This window comes from Herpailurus yagouaroundi, unplaced genomic scaffold (assembly GCF_014898765.1).
Source record: "Herpailurus yagouaroundi ecotype Mexico unplaced genomic scaffold, PumYag 189, whole genome shotgun sequence".
NCBI lineage: Eukaryota > Metazoa > Chordata > Mammalia > Carnivora > Felidae > Herpailurus > Herpailurus yagouaroundi.
In genome coordinates, this window is record NW_024412420.1 from 6,330,896 (window position 1) to 6,348,964 (window position 18,069).

Below are 18,069 nucleotides of genomic sequence, written 5' to 3' on the forward strand. Positions count from 1 at the left end.
AATCTACCAGAAGTGTCTGGTTTATGCATTCTGGCGTATGATTGGCACTGGATAAATGCTAGCTTTCTTCCCATATGGCCAAGCTTTAAACGTTATGGTTATAGCCCACCTGCAGAGATTTTTCATGCAAAGTCAACCTGAAGGAAGAGTTTCATTGCACTCAAAAAACAATAAAAATAATACAATAAAAAATCTTGTGATCTTTTAGCTCTTAAAAGTGGTCCTGGGTCGGGGTACCTGGGTGGCTCAGTTGGTAGAGCATCCGACTTCAGCTCAGGTCATGATCTCACAGTTTGTGAGTTTGAGCCCCACATTAGGCTCACTGCTTTCTGCACAGAGCCTGCTTTGAATCCTCTGTCCCCTGTGCCCTCTCCCTCAAAAATAAAAATAAAAATAAAAACTGGTCCTGGGTCAAGCTATAGCCAAGGCTATAAGGAGGCATGTGGTCACTCCCAGCTTTCTAATGATTTTATGCCCTTTGTAGCAAATGTTCCTCAAATATTCACGACTTTTTTTTTTAACTTTTATTTTAACGTTTATTTATTTTCAAGACAGAGAGAGACAGAGCATGAACGGGGGAGGGGCAAAGAGAGAGGGAGACACAGAATCGGAAGCAGGCTCCAGGCTCTGAGCCATCAGCCCAGAGCCCAACACGGGGCTCGAACTCACAGACGGCGAGATCGTGACCTGAGCTGAAGTCGGATGCTTAACCGACTGAGCCACCCAGGCACCCCAAATACTATTTCTTGAGACAGGAGCTGAGCACTACATGGAAAATGAGAGAAAAGGAGGAAGCTGGGCAGTTCTTCTTTTGTGCCCAGATGGGAACGTGCATACTCCACTGTCAGACCAAAGTTTAGTTCATTGGACCCACACTCTTTGGACAACAGTTTGGTCACCATCTGCTTTTCTGAGAGTATGCCTCTTGGGAGACTCACCCACCAGACCCACCCTTCAAAGCTCATTAAAGAGTTATTTCTAACTGCAGTGCTATCACGTCTTCTCCATTCTTGGTGATATTTTAGAGTCCCTTAGTCACACATTCATTCAACAGATATTCTGGGAGTATCAGGTATGTGCCAGGGACCCGGTCTAGACATTGGGGATGCTATAATGCAAAACCAAACAAACGAAACAAAACGAAAACCTTGCCTGTTGCTGTGAATCTCTGCCCCTCCTCTCTTAATCTGGATTTGAGGCCTTATAGATTTTTCTGGATCTGGTTTTGGGCACCATCCAGATGCCCATAGCCAGTGTGTACAGACAAGGAGAAAGTGACGATGATCAAGCTAGCCATTCACCTGGGGTGCCCTTGTGCGAAAGTCTGCGGGGCTGAGTTCGGATTCCCTGGCTGATTCAGCTCTTGCCTTGGAGAACACTGAAGAAACTCCTTATTTAAAGGAACCCTGTGGTAAACTCTGCCCTCAAATGTATACTCCGCCAGCCTGAATGACAGCCCTCCGTTCAGCAGCATGTGTGTTAAACATGTCAGGTTCCTTTGAAGCAGAGTTTACCTGGCCTCCCAGGCGGGGAATGATGACTGAGAAATCGCTGTTCCGGGCAAGATGTTTTCCTTCCCTGTTTACAGCGTCTGGGATGCCTACAGCCCCTTGGTCATTCACCGCAGTCCTGCCGTGAGTCACACACGTTAGCTGCCCGGGCTACAGTACAGAGTAAAGTAAGTCTCTGCCCTCCAGGCTCCTATAGTCTTCTGGGGAGAAGGACAGACTGGGAACAAATTAGCAATTATAATGCAACATAATTACAGTGTTTGTATTGGATGCTATTATTGGAGGAGGAAGTGATTAACTCTCCCCAGGGGAGTCCTTCCTAGGCAGTATCTCAGCTGAGACTTGAAGGGTGAGGGAGGAATTACAGACAGGGGAGAAGTGAGGGGGCAGTGGGTGGACACAGGGTAGGGGAAAGACAACATTCCAAGCATAGGAAGGAGCATGTGCAGGCGCATGCGGCAGGGGGAGGCCGAACTGGTTCAGGAACAGCAGGAGGTGCCCTTGGGAAATGCTGCATAGGATGTGTGGAAGAGGAGATAATAGCTATTCAGTGCCCACTGAGGGTCCCTTATATAGGAGTCTGCATATATATATGGAAGATGATCTCGTATGCATGTGAATTTTTCTGCAGCAAACTGAATCCCGGATGGGCTTCTTTGTCCCAGTATTTCTGGGCTTCCGTTTCCTTTGTTCCACCCCTCAGAGCCACGTAACACCATCGAATTCTTACGGAAGGCAAATCCCTGCAGTCCTGTATTAAAATTGAAATAACACATGGTAAAGTACATTATGAATTGGTTGGGCAGATCATCCGTCATTGGGGATTATTATCCTTTCCTGTTGACGTAGGTAATCAAGATCTGAGGGTATTTGTGGAGACCTTCATCTGGGCATCCAGTTCATTCAGCAAAGAATGAGCCCATCCTACGTGCCAGATGCTGGTCCAGTTGTTAGGGATACAGCAGTGAACAAAACGGATATACGTCCCTGCCTCGTGGGACTGACATGGCTGCTGGGGGCGGGGGGGGGGGGGGAACAGACTATAAATAAAATGTCTAAGTAAAACATCTCGTAATGTTTTAATAAGTGCTATGGAGAAAAAAGGCAAGGGAGATACTGAGCAGGGGTGGGGATGTGAGCTCATAAATAGGGCACTTGGGGAAGGCTGCACAGAGGAGGAGGAGGTGTGGCTAAGGACCTTGGCCACAGAGACACCTGCTGGCAAAGGCATTCCAGCAGAGGCCACAGTAAATGCCTGGCACAGAAGGCACGACTTGAGTATTTTGAGTGTGCGGAGAACAGCCTTGGCTAAGAGGACACAGGGGTAACAAAGACTCTCTCCTTCAACCAAACTTGAGTTGGCTTCTTGAATCCTCTTTCTGGCCAGTCCCTGACCTTGAGCTCTGTCCTTGGCCCATTTAGTTCAAGTTTAGCAAGTATCCTGCTGTGTCAGCTCCGTGAAAATCCCCCTACTCTCAGTAGTGAATGAAATCCCTCATTTACCAACATTGATATCTTACAACCTTGGCTTGCCTTCAGTAAGACTCTTCCTAGATCTGGCCCAAGTTTCTCTTCTTCACTCATCAACTTTAGGAGCTGGAGCCTGTCAGAGATGAAGACTGGCTCTCCACAGATGGGAAGCACAGTTATGGTTCTTCACCGATGTGTTTTGGGGGTTGTGACCTGGCAACCAGTGGAGAGGAAAGAGAGGACCAAGTGATTTGGCTGTGCTGAGCCTTGATTTCGTCATTTTGAAAGGGAGGATTGTGCTCTCAGCCTCAAAGGGCTATGACGAGATTACTTGCATAAAGTACCTAACACAGGACCTGCCAGTCGATCAGTGCTGAATTCTGTTCCCAACTATCCTTCATCAGAGGTGCTCTGAAGACTGTGCAAGAGCCCTTGGCTAGGAATTAGGGCAAAGGGGTGCAGGCGGATTGCTCTCCTCCTCAGCTCGGTTCATCCTGTATGAATGGCGGCCCTGCTCCCAACTGGGATTCTTGTTCGGGCACATTTGCTGCCAAGCGCTGGCTCTACCAACCAGGTCTTCCCTGGCCCCGTGTGGGGCCTGTCTTGTTCTTATCCTCTCTGAGGAACTTGCTAGCACTGCCTGTCCTCCCTTCTTCTATCTCCCCAGCCCTGGCCTCCCTAACATTGCTGTGCCTTGGTTTCCACTCCACACCTCCCCAAATTTCTGGTCTGAGTCTTTTTTCCCCCCCTGGCTCCTCCCCCTCTACCGGTCCTTAAATATTGGTTCCTCCAGGGTTTTCCTCAGCCCTCTAATCCTCAGTGGCCTCACCCACATGCATAGTGAGGATCTTTAGCCTCACACTCTCCTGTCTCCCAAGTTCTTAAACCCATTTGCCCACCGGCTATTTTCACATGGATGTCCCACACCCACCTCAAAGTCAGTGTCATCCACACCACCCACCCCAGCACATCCCATTCCATCCGCCCCACCCACCTCATCCCACCTGCCCTACCCTACCCACCTCACCCCGTCCCATCCTATCCCATCTATCCCACCCACCCTACCCATCCACTTCATCCACCTCCCCAACCACCCCATCCCATCCACCTTGCTCATTCCATCTCACATACCTCTCATCTAGTCTCTACATTTCTACCTGAGGGCTCTTTCTAAAATGAGAATCTGGTCTGATTCTCTAATATCATTCCTCTTCTTCAGGATAAGCCTAGTGCTGGATCTGGTACCTACTTACCTGTGTGGACTCACCTCTCCCCACTCCCAGGTAGCCTCCAGCCAATCAAGAGGCTTGCTATTCCTCAAATATACCACTGCTTCATCATGCTTCCATGCCTCTGTACATGCTCTTCCCTCTTCCTGGATGCCCTCCCTGCCTTCACCTTCCACCATCCACATTGAACATCCCTGTTTATCCCTCAAGTCCAAATTCAAGTGTTACCTCTTCCTGGAAGTCTTTTCTGACTCTGCTGGGCTTAGAAAGGGCTCCTCCTTCACATTCTCCTCAGGAATTCCACTGTGATAGTTATTAATCCTACTGCATTGTGCTCATCTGATCCGTACAACAACCATCAAGTAAAGGCAGGTTACTAATCCCTGTACTGTTGATCCTTGGGAGGTTCTTGACACATAGGATCTACTTAGAACATGCTTATTGAATAAGTGAATGAATGCATGATTAAATAGAGACTTGATGGTCAATGACATCCTTTTGTTAAAAGGGCATCAGTAGTGCTGAGAAGACAAGAAACTGGAGACCAGGCTGTCAGATGTGTCCTGATGTCTTCACAAGTGACAGCAGAGAGAAAACCTTAAGCCAGGCTCAACTCTAGATAACCTCCCTCCCACCACCCAGAGTCTGTCTGGGCCACCTCCCTCTTCCATCTTGTAAAGTTCAGCTTGAGCAAAACAAAATTAAGAGAGTAAAACTTTTTTTTTTTTAAATTGCAATGCTGAATTAAAAGGACCCACACTCCTTGAGATCACCTGCTCTCTGAGATCGTGCTTCACCCCTTAACATGGATGATCAAGGACTGACCCCATCCCTTTCTTACAATACTGTTCCCTGAAGCAATCAGAGCCAACTGATAACACCTTCCGGTGGGATGAAAGCTATGTCAAACCAGCCAGTCCAACCAGGAGACATCCTGGAGAAGCAGAAAGAGCACAGGTTCAAAAGACCCGAAGTCCCATGCCAGCCGGGATCCAGCCAGGTTTACTAACGTCCTTCCAGCTTTAATTCCTGGGCAGCAGACAGCCCTGGACTATAGCCACTCCCACAAACCCAGGTGATTCTGAGAAATGCTGTGATCAGAACATCTTTCAGCTTGAGACATTCCTCTTTGGAAGTGTTCTAAGTGCCTTCATGGCCATCACCTCACCTTCTTTTGCAGTTTTTTTGGGAGGCCATTTGGTGGCAAATGTTCTAATTCCTCTGTTACAGTTGGAGAAAGTGAACCTCCTAGGTAGTAAATAACCCAAGACCACACAGTGAATTGTAGATCAAGCCAGGACACGCACCCGGACAAAAATAACTTCCGAACGGCCACTCAACTAAGCCTTCTACGAAACATCATCTGCTCTTTATTTAAGTCTGGGGGGAAATTAAATTTGGGAAAAAAGAATAGAAGCATAATTAAAGGATCTGGCAAGAGAATATAAAACCCAGAGGGAACAACTCATTCCTTTGTGCCTTTTTTTTTTTTTTTAGCTGCTTGAGCACACACATGATTTTTCTTATTCCTTATTCCCAAATGTTCTTTTTTTTCCCTCTTCTTTCTTTCTTTCTTTCTTTCAGTCAAATCTTAAAGCACTGAAGCCCAAACCCTTGAGCACCTGACTTCGTTGGGGCCTGACCTTCCCTTGATTTTCTCTGCCAGGGCCTGACCAAACAACGTGACTCTATTCTTATAATGTTTTTAAACTTTTTATTATGAGAAATTTCATGTTGATACAGAAGGAGCTGTGTAACTGAATTAGACAGCAACTCCACTCTACACAGAAAGACACATAATGCAAGGCAGAAAAACCTAAGCCTAAGATGAATTTCCATCTCAGGAAATTGTTACCCATCCTTCTTCAACTGCACTGAAATAGGATGAACTCAGGACTCGAAAGAGAGTATCTGCACCCAGCTTTCCCTCTCCGGAACCGTGTGGCTTTTGGAAAATCACACTGAGGGCTGGTGTCTTCACTTGCAAAATAGGAATGATCCCACTAACCCCCCAGGATGGCTGTGACAATGAAGTGAGATCATGTCTGCAAATGTGTTTTGTAATTTATGAAATGCTCTGAAAATGTGAGGAGCTCTTATTACTATTTCACAGGGCTCTTGGAGCACGGCCATGCACAGCGTGGTTAGCACGCTCAGGAATGTCGACAGAAGGCCCGCATGACAGGAGTTCTGCCATACCCACCCTCTGTTCACACTTGGTCCTGAACCTTCCTCTTATGTCATTTTGCTCTTCACCCACTGGATTAGCAACTTTGCTACCCACCACTCATTTCCCTCCATTCCCTGAGGACAATCTGTCCACCAGTCTTATCTTCCCATCTTTTCCCAGGCTGTTCGACTCACCTCCTATTTTTTCCACCCGGACTATATCAACTCGGGCTGCCTTTGTTTAGAAAGGTGTTACTCCACAGGGCACCTGTGGTCCTCTGTTTCTAGTGAAGTCCTGATTGGTAGCACTCCTCCGCCCCCTACACCCCACCCCAGCAATCAGGACTCAGGCAGGAATCAGCATGGGCTTAGGAAGGAGGACAGAGAAGAAACCCCTCACAGCAGACCCAGCGTCTTTCCTGTAGGTCAACAAGGAGGGGCCTGCTCTCTTAGAAGGGACCAAAGGTGAACAAGATGAAACCCATGACCTTACGGAGCCAGGGGAGTGGGGGAGCTGACTATAAATGAGTAAATATACAAATAAGTAAAATTAAAAATAAATAATATTTCAAGATGACAAGGAAGTCATACATAGTTAGGGACTGGCAAGGCAGTGGAGGTAGGAGTGTCTGATTAAGATAGGGTAGTCAAGGTCATGGGTAGTGGCTCTAATTTTATAAGTGCCCTCCCACCCCACCTTACTGTGAACAAGGAAGCTAAGAACTCCGCCTGCTGCTGGCAGTCATCCCATACCCTGAGGGGAGCCAGTTCTAGGATAAAGCCATCACTGTAGATAACAGAACAGAAAAAGGAGAAAATTGCATCCTTAATGCTATAGTTAAGCCACTGTACTCTTGAACCCTAAAGTCTACCTGACTCTGGACCTTCCAGTTAGGTAAGCCAACAACTCATTCAGGCCATTTTGATTTGGGTTTCAATGCGCAAAAACCAAAGGGGTTGTAACTGATGCATGCCTCTTGTGGGTTATAATCCCCACCCCAGGCAACTTATCCATCCGGCCACATACAGCTCTTCCCAGGAAGACTCTGAAAAACTGAAGTGTCTCCATCTTCTATTTCCAGGGAAACCATTACCCAGGTGAGGCACGTGTTAATGTGCCTAACATATTGATACTTGAAAAATGCCTATTGAACTGAAGTGAGTGGTCAAGCCAGAGCACGGTTTAAAAGAAGAAAAGACACAGGCCGTCCTAGTCTCCCAAAAGACAAGGACATTCCAAAATAAGACTTCACAGCCTTTTCTAGGTCACAGAAAGCTTTCGCATACCTTATATCATTTAACCTTGTACTACCCCAGGGATCATCATTTTATGGATGAAGGAATACAAACTGAGAAGGATCAAGTCAGGGGCATGGCAATTAGGTGATACTCAAAGGTATTTTGACCCCCGTTCTCTCACTGATTCCTGGATTCTGAAAATTAACTGGATGATATGATAGACATTCAAGTTCCAGGTACCAGAAGAATTACCAAAGAGTAATATATGGGCTTCTTGACCTTGGAAATCAAAGATTGTGGAGATGCCGGCATGGAAACTGTGTTTGTCCAGACTTGCCAGACACTGGAGGAGCCACATATTTGTGACAGGAATACGAGGACCCTTTTCTGTGTTACTTCAACCAAGGTTGGCTGTAAACGCTACAGTTTTGTGGGAGAGCAGGGTAAAATCTCATATAGCTCTTTCCTCCCATCCTTTCCCTTATCATGCTGGCAATAAATTTATTGTGCTTTTTTTCACTGTACAATGAATATTATCTTTAAAAATTTATCCCACTTTTTAAATGTCTATTTATTTATTTTAAAATAGAGAGAGTGGGGAGTAGGGGCAGAAAGAGAGGGAGACAGAGACTCCCAAGCAGGCTCTGTGTTGTCAGTGCAGAGCCCCAGGTGGGGCTTGAACTCCCAAACCGTGAGATCATGACCTGAGCCAAAATCAAGAGTTGGAAGCTTGACTGAGCTATGTAGACACCCCTGAAATTCACTTCACTTCTAATTAGCTTAAAAAATTTTTTTTACTGTTAATTTATTTTTTGAGAGACAGAGAGAGAGAGAGAGACAGAGCGTGAGTGGAGGAGGGGCAGAGAGAGAAAGGGAGACACAGAATCTGAAGCAGGCACCAGGCTCTGAGCTGTCAGCACACAGCCCGACACCGGGCTTGAAAACACGAAGCATGGGATCGTGACCTGGGCCGAAGTCGGACGCTTAACCGACTGAGCCACCCAGGCTCTCCAACTTTTTAATTCTTTTTTTTTTTTTTTTTTAATTTTTTTTTCAACGTTTATTTATTTTTGGGACAGAGAGAGACAGAGCATGAACGGGGGAGGGGCAGAGAGAGAGGGAGACACAGAATCGGAAACAGGCTCCAGGCTCCGAGCCATCAGCCCAGACAGGCTCTCCAACTTTTAATTAACTTTTAACTTTGGAATAATTTAACTTACAGAAAAGTTGTGACAACAGTAGGGAGTTCCCCTATAACTCCACATCCAGTTTCCTCCATTAACATCTTACATTAAGGAGATATACGAGGTGCAGTCAACCCAAATTGATGTTATTATTAACTAATGTCAATACTTTAGATTTCCTTAGCTTGTATCTAATTTCCTTTATTCGTCCAGGATCACATCCAAACTACAGTAGGTCATGTTGTTTCCTTAGCCTCCTCTTGCCTGTGACAGTTTCTCAGACTTCCTTGTTTTTGATAACCTTGACAGTTTTGAGGTGTACTAGTCAGGTATTATGTCTAACGTTCCTCAACAAGGATTCATCTGATGATTTCTCATAGTGAGACTGAGGTTACAGGTTTGGCGACGAATAGTCACAGAGGTCAAGTGCCATTCTCATTACATCCTACCAAGGGTACATACTGTCAACCTGACTTATCACTGTTGATGTTGACCTGGATCACCTGGCTGAGGTCAAGTTTCTTCACCGCAGAGTTACTCTTTTTTCTCTCCATACTATGTTGTTAGGAAGGAAGTCACTATGCACAGCTCACACTTAAGGAGTGGAGAGTTATGCTGTACCTCCTTCACAGCAGAATATCTAAATAAATGATCTGGGTTCTTCTTCAGAGATATCTGGCTGTTCTCCCACGGTTATTTATTTATTCAATCATTTATTTATATCGGTATAGACTCATGGATATTTATTTTATACTTTGGGTTTAAATACTATTTGATTAATTTTGTTGCTGAGAATGTTCTAGCTCTGGCTGGTGGCGGCTCTTTCCATTGGCTGATGGCACTTTTAACCCAAACATATGTTCTGGTGTCTTTTTACGTAAGAGCACAAAGAATCAGAAGAACTAAATTTCCCCTCCTCTCCCCTACCGCCCCCCTCCTCCCTCATCTCTACCATCAATTTCTGTGTCACTTTGGTCAAATCTCAACTTGTCTTTTTCTTCGCCTCAACAGTGAAGTTAACACCACCTGCTTCCCTTCGCCTCTGCTGTGACTGTGAAGCCAGAATAAAGTAATAAGAAAGGACTCTCGAAAATTTAAAACAAAACAAAGCAAAACATGCAAATACCTCGTTTTAAATCTCTGCCTCCCGTCCCCACTCACATCTGTAGAGCTTCACAGTTCAAGAACTCAATAAATATTCTCTGAGTGAAGGCATGGATGGATACGTGAGTGTAAGAATGCATACATGCGTCCTGAGTTGTGACAGCAGATAAGCAAGGGAAAAGAGAGGACACAGCCTGGGTTTGCCAAGAAAACATACGATCTCCAACTCAGCTCATTTCAGAGCAAGTTCACAGACTTGTCAGGTGGGCTTATGATGTGCAAACCCTGGCTTCGGAGAAGCAGGGATGCATGACACAGAACATCCCATCAGGGGATTTATAGTCTAGCAGGGATCCAGACATACAAACAACTATTCACAGAGGATGTGAGATCTCTCATGGGTATCAAAAATGCATCCCTATTTTGTTATTTTCTGTAACTTGACTTAATCTCTCCATCCTCCTGGACCCCTCCTTACTGAAATCCTCAGTCAAGCCAATTCCAGGATGTCAATTCCATGTTTTCTTCTCCTTCCGGGGACTTCCAAGGGCTGTGTCTCCATTCAAGGTCTCGTGTGCTGGGTGGGCATTAGAGGTGGGGGTGGCACTGAATACCTGGGTGTCATCTATCACCCATGAGCCCACCTCTTCCTGATCCCCAGCTGTGGTTATCTGTGGAGTGGCTGCCTGCCCATCAGCTTCCTCATGTCGCAGACGCTGTCCGGATCTACCTGCTGGCTATCTGTCACCATCTGCCTTGGAGACAGAGGGAAGTCTGGAATTCTCCCACACTGCTTTGGAGCCTAGGAAACTGCCAGTGGCTGTTTCAGATGCCCTTTGCTCTCAGCCTCTCGCATAATCATCTCTACCTTCTGCCCTCAGACCACAAGGGTATGACAAACACCTTCCTCGGTCCCAGACAGGAATCAGGGAAGGGTTCCTCTACTCTTGCATACTCTCACTTACCTGGGAACACTGTCATCCTACCCACTTTGAAGCTGGCTCCGGGGAGGGCCCCTTCCCAGTGCACTCAGCCTCTGCTTTCATTTGAACCTGCTGAGGTCCTTCCTCTTGGGAGATGGATGTGGGCAGAGGGGAGCCCGGCTCAGCAAGTACTCCATTAGATCTTTGCAGCTCATACCTGGACTGCAATGTCAGTCTTAAGACCCAATAGCTTTACAATGTTGTTCTTGCTTCTCAGTTCCACCTGACTCCAGAGACCTTGTCTCTAGCAGCCTGCATGAAGAAAGATCACAAGAGGATAAGAGAAGACTTGGAGGGGAAAAAAGCCAGATGTAGTAGTTGAGGGACACACCAGAACCAGCAGAGAGGGTAAAACAGCATCTTCTCCATCTAGGAATGTAATGTGATGAAGAAAGCAGGACGGGGGCAGCCTACCCTCACCATCAGGCACCTCATCCATGCACTTACTTCCTTCTTCTTATGCCTCTTTAGGCAGTGTAGACTCTTGCCTAAAGGAGGTGATTCCTCTTTTGGTCTGTGTTGGTGACCTTCTGAGATTAAATGAGAATAAGCCCTTAGGTTTGCCTAAGTCGTCACAGTTTGCCAAGCATGTTACATCACTTAGTGCATTCAGTTAGCACATCCCTGTGAAGAGGGTGTCTACTGTCACCCCTCCCCCCCTTTTACAGATGAGAAAACCAAGGTTCAGAAAGGTTAAGGGACCCGGCCTGAGCAAACCAGAGAATGCTAGCAGTTCCCAGAACTTACAGTCTTATTTCTAAATCCTTTGTGAGGCGTGTAAAGGTGTGCATCATCACGTTTGGAGAAGGAAGAAATGGGAAGGCAGAAAGCCCATCTCACTCCTAGAGCTTTGGGGAAATCGTTATGACGTGACAGTTACAACAAAACATCCAATTCTTCAGTGTTAGTAAACCACTGCCCTGCAGGGCCACAGAGGGGAGTGTGTCACAGAGAAAAGAGTGCAAATTTTGGGATATTAACTATTTGTTAACCCAACATACATGTTTAAGTGTCTATTAGCATTGGATGGTGTTCTAAATGCTAGGGATATAAAAAATGAATAACAAGATTTTATTTTATTTTTTATATTATATTATTTATTTTATTATTTTTAGTTTATTCTCTAGTAATGAGAGACCTGTGAGCAAGTAAGTGAAATACAATCTTATGTGAGATTTAATTTACAGAGAGTTTGATTCCATTTAAAGAGGGATTAATCAGTCCTGGGACGCAGAGGTGGGACGCTTAACAATTGAGCAGTGTATTGGGCTGGATCTAAAAAATAGGTGGGTTTTGACACATGAATGGGGGGACAGAGTGATTGAGGAAGAGGAGGAGTCATGGGAAAAGGCCCAAGGTGTAAAATGACATGGAATATCTTAGGAGATGCACTTCTGTGTAACGGAATCATTATGTGCAACAAGGGACGAAGATAGGACATACTGATGAAGTCAGAGAGAAGTTAGTTCACAGGAAGCCTAGGAAGCCATACCAAGGAGATCAAATTTTGTCCTCTAAACCCCACTGACCAATACGGTAGCTAATAGCCACATGGGATTATAGAGCATTTGAAATGTGGCTAGTGTAACTGAGCAGTTTAATCTTTAATTTTAATTTATTTAAATTTAAAAATGGATTCAATTCGGTTACTGGAAAACTTTTAAGTATGTTTGGAACAACTTGGATAAGCACATGTGCTCTTTCAACTCCATTGTAAATTGCATGAAATCTAAATATAAGTCAAGTCTCTCCACTGAAAATTTAACATCTGGAATTGAGATACGTAAGCATAAAAATATACACCAGATTTCAAAGATTTGGCATGCAAAAGGAATATAAAATATCTTATTAATGACTCTCATATTAGGTACAGGTTGCAATAATATTTTTGATATATTGGGTTCTGTAACAGTGCTCAAATTAATTTTTAATTTTGTTTTTTTTTTTTACTTTAAAATTTTTCTAGTAGCCACACAAAAAGATTACATATGTGACCCATATTATATTTCTAGTAGACAGTGCTGCGTAAGCATTGGGGGAACACTGGAGAATTTTATGTAGGGTAGAGACATGATCAGATTTGCATTTAGAGGGAACATTCTGGTAGGAAAGGGGAGGGTAACATGGAGGGAACTAAGGGTGGAGAAAGGTAGACTGGTTAGGAAATGATCGCAATAAAAGCTTCAGGAGTGGAGTGATCAGAGAGAGACTACGGAAGGTCAGTTTAGCAGGCGTGTTAAAACACAGCTTAGTGGGTCCTACCTACAAAGAGGCTGAACTAGGGAGAAGTCTAAGTATTTTTATTTCTAACTAGTTTCCAGATGTTGTTACTGTTGCTGGTGATCTAGAGATCTTACCCTGAGAACCTCTCCTCTACAGGACTTGGCCACCAATAGGATACGTGAAGAGAGGGAGACAGAAAAGTCTGTGAAGACTTGCAGTTTCCTGTTATGGCTGTCTGGGTGGGCATGGACTAGAAGAGGAGGAGCTTACTTGGGACAAAATGGGATGGGTTTTATGTGGGATCTATTGAGTTAGTGGTCCCTTAGGAACTGCAAGGAGGAGATCTCTCATGGGTAGTTGGATATGTATAGATCTGGAACTCAGGAAAGAGATTGAGTTGTAATTAAAGATTTGAAGTCATCAGAAGTGAGTTGGCAGGTAAAGCTGTAAGCATGAGTGAGATTGCCCAGAGAGACATGGACGCACCCAAGGTCAGACTCCTATAGTTGAAGTTATGTTTTGATCAAAGTCATCAGTGTTCAAGAAAAATAAGATAGGCATCAATATACACTTGTCATTTTTGACTGTATGTTCTTGTGTTTGATCGCAGTGACCTAGGCTTAGGTAACAAATTCATAGGGCTTTAAAATCTGCCTTAAGGTTCCAATCAAAGGTCAGCTATGCTCCACCGCTAACATGATAGAAGTTAAAGAAAACCTTTTATTCATGAATTTGATCGTTAATAAAATAGGCTTGGCTGAGCAGCAAAACCTTCTTAAGCTTCAGGGTTTTTCACCTATAAAATTGGGATACCGATACCCCTCCCACAGAGTTTCTGGGGGAAGGGGATAACGTGCGTTAAGCACAGTACCTGGCTGACACTCAGGAGCATCTCAGTATGATTATCATCCTCGCTGCGAGACCACCTTCCAGGTGAGGCAACTTCACTAAACCTTATTGGATAGAGGGCCACAGAGGACCCATCTCACATAGAATCCCACTTAATGCAAAGAAAGTCATTTAGAGTCAACAGTACCAATAATAATAATAATTTCATATTGTAATGATTGCAATTTTAAAGGTCAGAGGGAGGGGCGCCTGGGTGGCGCAGTCGGTTAAGCGTCCGACTTCAGCCAGGTCACGATCTCGCGGTCCGTGAGTTCGAGCCCCGCGTCAGGCTCTGGGCTGATGGCTCAGAGCCTGGAGCCTATTTCAGATTCTGTGTCTCCCTCTCTCTCTGCCCCTCCCCCGTTCATGTTCTGTCTCTCTCTGTCCCAAAAATAAATAAACGTTGAAAAAAAATTTTTTTAAAAAATATAAAATAAAGGTCAGAGGGAAAGAAAACCAATTCTTTAGAGAATGTGTGTTGTCCATTGTTACACTGTGTTTTTACAAAACAATGAAGTGGAAGGAAAGTAGCCTTCGTATGCACTGGGCAGGCTGGATATATTATCCCATTTAACATATCATGTACTATCTTTATTATTTATTTATTTTTTTAATGAGAGAGAGCGGGGAAAGGGCAGAGACTTGGGGACAGCGGATCCAAAATGGGCTCTGCGCTGGCAGCAGGGAGCCCCATGCAGGGCTTGAACCCACGAATTGTGAGATCAGGACCTGAGCCAATGTTGGACGCTGAACTGACTGAGCCACCCTGACGCCCTCACTGTAATACCTTTAAGCGTCCAGTGAATGGCTCCACGTGTATCTTAGCACCAGGAAGATGAGCTGGGTCCTTGTGGTACCAACACATTGCTGAGGCAATCAAAAGCTGGGTCACTGCAGGTGGCTCATTGTCATTATTCAGAGCAGCAGATGGCCACTCCCAGTCTGACTTGTCTGATGGGCAGGCCAGACCTGTATAGACAAGTGCAGCCTTTCTTTCGGTCATTTAAACCATATTCTCCATCATCCTCTTCTGTTCTCATTTTCTTTGGGAGCCGCAGCACCTCCTTTGATTTGCCTGCTGCTTTCCCTCACACAAAACCCTTGGTCTGAGAGAGAGAGAGAGAGAGAGAGAGAGAGAGAGTGATCCTCACATTACCTTTAATCTGAATATCAATTTCAGCATCTTAACCAGAGAGCCTTGTCTAGTCCAGCTGCTTTGATGGAGATGTGGTCTGTCAAGAAGTAAAATAGAGCTTGTGGGGCTTGGCTGACATCTCTCCGAGCCCTCCTGTACTTTTCTTTCCAGAGAATTCTCACCTCTCCCAGGTCCTGGTGTGCTAATGAAATAGATATTCTGTTTTGTTTCTGCTGGGCACCGACTGAGGTCCAAATGCATTCCCTAATGCTTTGTTTTCCAGCGGGGCTGAACAGAATAAAAGCCACAAACCACCAAGGGCCCAAGACGTCTAAATGGACAGGGGAAGCCATTTAAAATGCTAGAAAAACAAAATAAAATTGGAAGCTGGTGGGATTCTCTGTCGTTATTTTACTGAAAAGATTATTTTATACACATATAGATGTATGTCATTATATTATAGCAAGCTATTTACCAATCAGCAATGCTAGTCCTGTTTTTTATTAATTTAATTTAATTTTATTTTATTTTATTTTTGAGAGAGACAGAGTGTGAGGGGGGAGGTGTAGAAAGAGAGAGGGAGACACAGAATCCAAAGCAGGCTCCAAGCTCTGAGCTGTCGGCACAGAGCCTGACGCGGGGCTCGAACTCACGGACTGTGAGATCATGGCCTGAGCCGAAGTCGGATGCTTAACCAAGTGAGCCACCCAGGCGCCCCCTGTTTTTTTTTTTTTTTTTAATAGAAATGTATCTAAACATCCCCTCATCTAACCAACCCTGTATTTCTTCCCTCCCTCCTAACCTCTGCTAGTCCGCCACCAAGAACTTCCACTAAGTGATCAGCAAACTCATCTATATCTTCAAACACGTCAACTATTTTCAACACCCACTTGCCTTAGTTGAAACCCAAGGTGACTGTGTGCCCTCTTACTCTCTCAAAGCTCAGGATCCAGTGGAAGGATGATGGTCCTCCTTGTTTGCCATAGCTACATCCAGGCAATTATTTCCTTCCCTCTTATGAAAAAAAAACAAACTAAACCTAGAGACACTTGGATGCCTCAGTCAATTGCGCCTCCCTCACACACATACACTCTCTCTCTCTCAAAAATAAATAAACATTAAAAAAATTTTAAAAAACGAAACCCGAAAGACACAATCACATAACCAACGTAGCTCCTTTGAAGCTCATGCTACCCTACATTACTTCCCTCCCTTCTTCCTTAGTTGTCACTTGCTCTCCTTCACTGAAGACTGTAGGACCCAAATCACAGTCACTGTCTCTTGCGGTCAATGTCATTGAGCTTATAAACTTGTATATGCAGGTCGGCTGCTCACCCAACACCTTGCACATCTACTCATTGACCTTCTCAACTGTCCCTCAACCCACATGCCCAAGATCCTGCCCCAGACATTGTCAAATATCTGCACCCCTTCCAAAAATCATGAGTTTGCAAATCCAATTTCTAGGCCTCCTGCCTATTAGGCCAACCACTTTTTTTTTCTTTTGTTCATTTGCTCTCTCTTGACATCACTTACATCTTTATGACTTCAATTTCATGATTTATCAGCATTATCACTCCCCTGCTGCTATCTTTCTTGGTTTCACCCTTTTTTCTTTTCATCAAACTCACCTTTCAAGCCAAAGTTTCTATACCAGTGCTTCCAGGAACGGCTAGAGGAAACCACAATATGGAGCATACTGTTGTTGCTCTAAATGAATAACTGACTTCAAGTGGGCACACTGGGGTGCCTTGGATTCCTTCCCTCTCTCTCTGTGTGTGTCTCTGGTAAGCTTGATCTCCTATCCTCTTCCCAAATTTCCTATTCTTATCTTTCACTTCATGGTTAAAGTAAAAGCCATCATATGGTAGTGCTGCTGCCTTTCCTTGACCGACTCTATCCACGTGCTTACGTCTGCATCAATCTTTTCTTCCACTCCTAGTTCAATGGAGCAAGTGTCCTGTCCTCTGAAAGGCCAGTCTCTTCATGTGCATCTGGTCATCTCTCTTCCCAAGGCAATACCGCTTCTGCATGCCAGTAACTGCCCCTTGTTAATCAGGTCCATTCCATCCACACACAAACATGGTGCAAAAATTTTCATCTTAAAAACTTGACAAACTAGCAAAACTTCTCCGATGATCCCACATCCCTGTGGAGCTCCACACTGTTCTCTTGATTCCTCATGACGCTTGCTTTCGACAAACTATCTTCACTGCTCTACACGTTTGCACTTCACTCTTGTGCCCATTCTGATCTGGTGTCTCCCCCTTCCCACTCTGAAATGGCTCCTCTCAAAGTTCCTGGGGGCTTCTGTCCTCATCTTGCTCTGATGGCTCCTGAGGGATACAGTGCAGCCCAGCCTTCCCAACTCCCAGAGTTGACTGTGATCCAAGGAGAGTTCTTGGCTTCTCCTTTCCTTGGTTTTCCCTATGAAACTGCTGGCCATTCTGCCATTTTGTTTGTATCATGTAGATGGATGCCAGCCTCCTTCTGCTTTCCACAAAGATGTCATTACTTTCAACGATGCACTTAGTCATGGAGTTTTCCATTCTTTATTCCAAAAAAAAAAAAAAAAAAAGGTCAGTTCCCTAAGTCAGAGCTGTGGAGCTTTTCCTCCTTAGGACCTGCTTTTCCTGCTAGGCACAACCCATCTACTACTGCACCGGAGCTGGGTCAGAGACCCTCTTTTCTCAGGATGACATCCTGCTCTGTGATTCAGTACTAGGAGAAAGGGATGTGGAAACCCTTGGTCTTCTCGACTTGCCCTTCCCAGCATGGGATTTCTTCTCTGCAAGGGAGCTGGGGTGTAGGCAAGCAGGGCCCCAGTACCCATGACTGACCGTGCCTGGAGAACTTCCACCGTACCAATGGATGCCAGATAAGGAAAAGGAGACCCAGTCCTCCTGGTGTGCCTATCTGGAATAGAACTTCCAC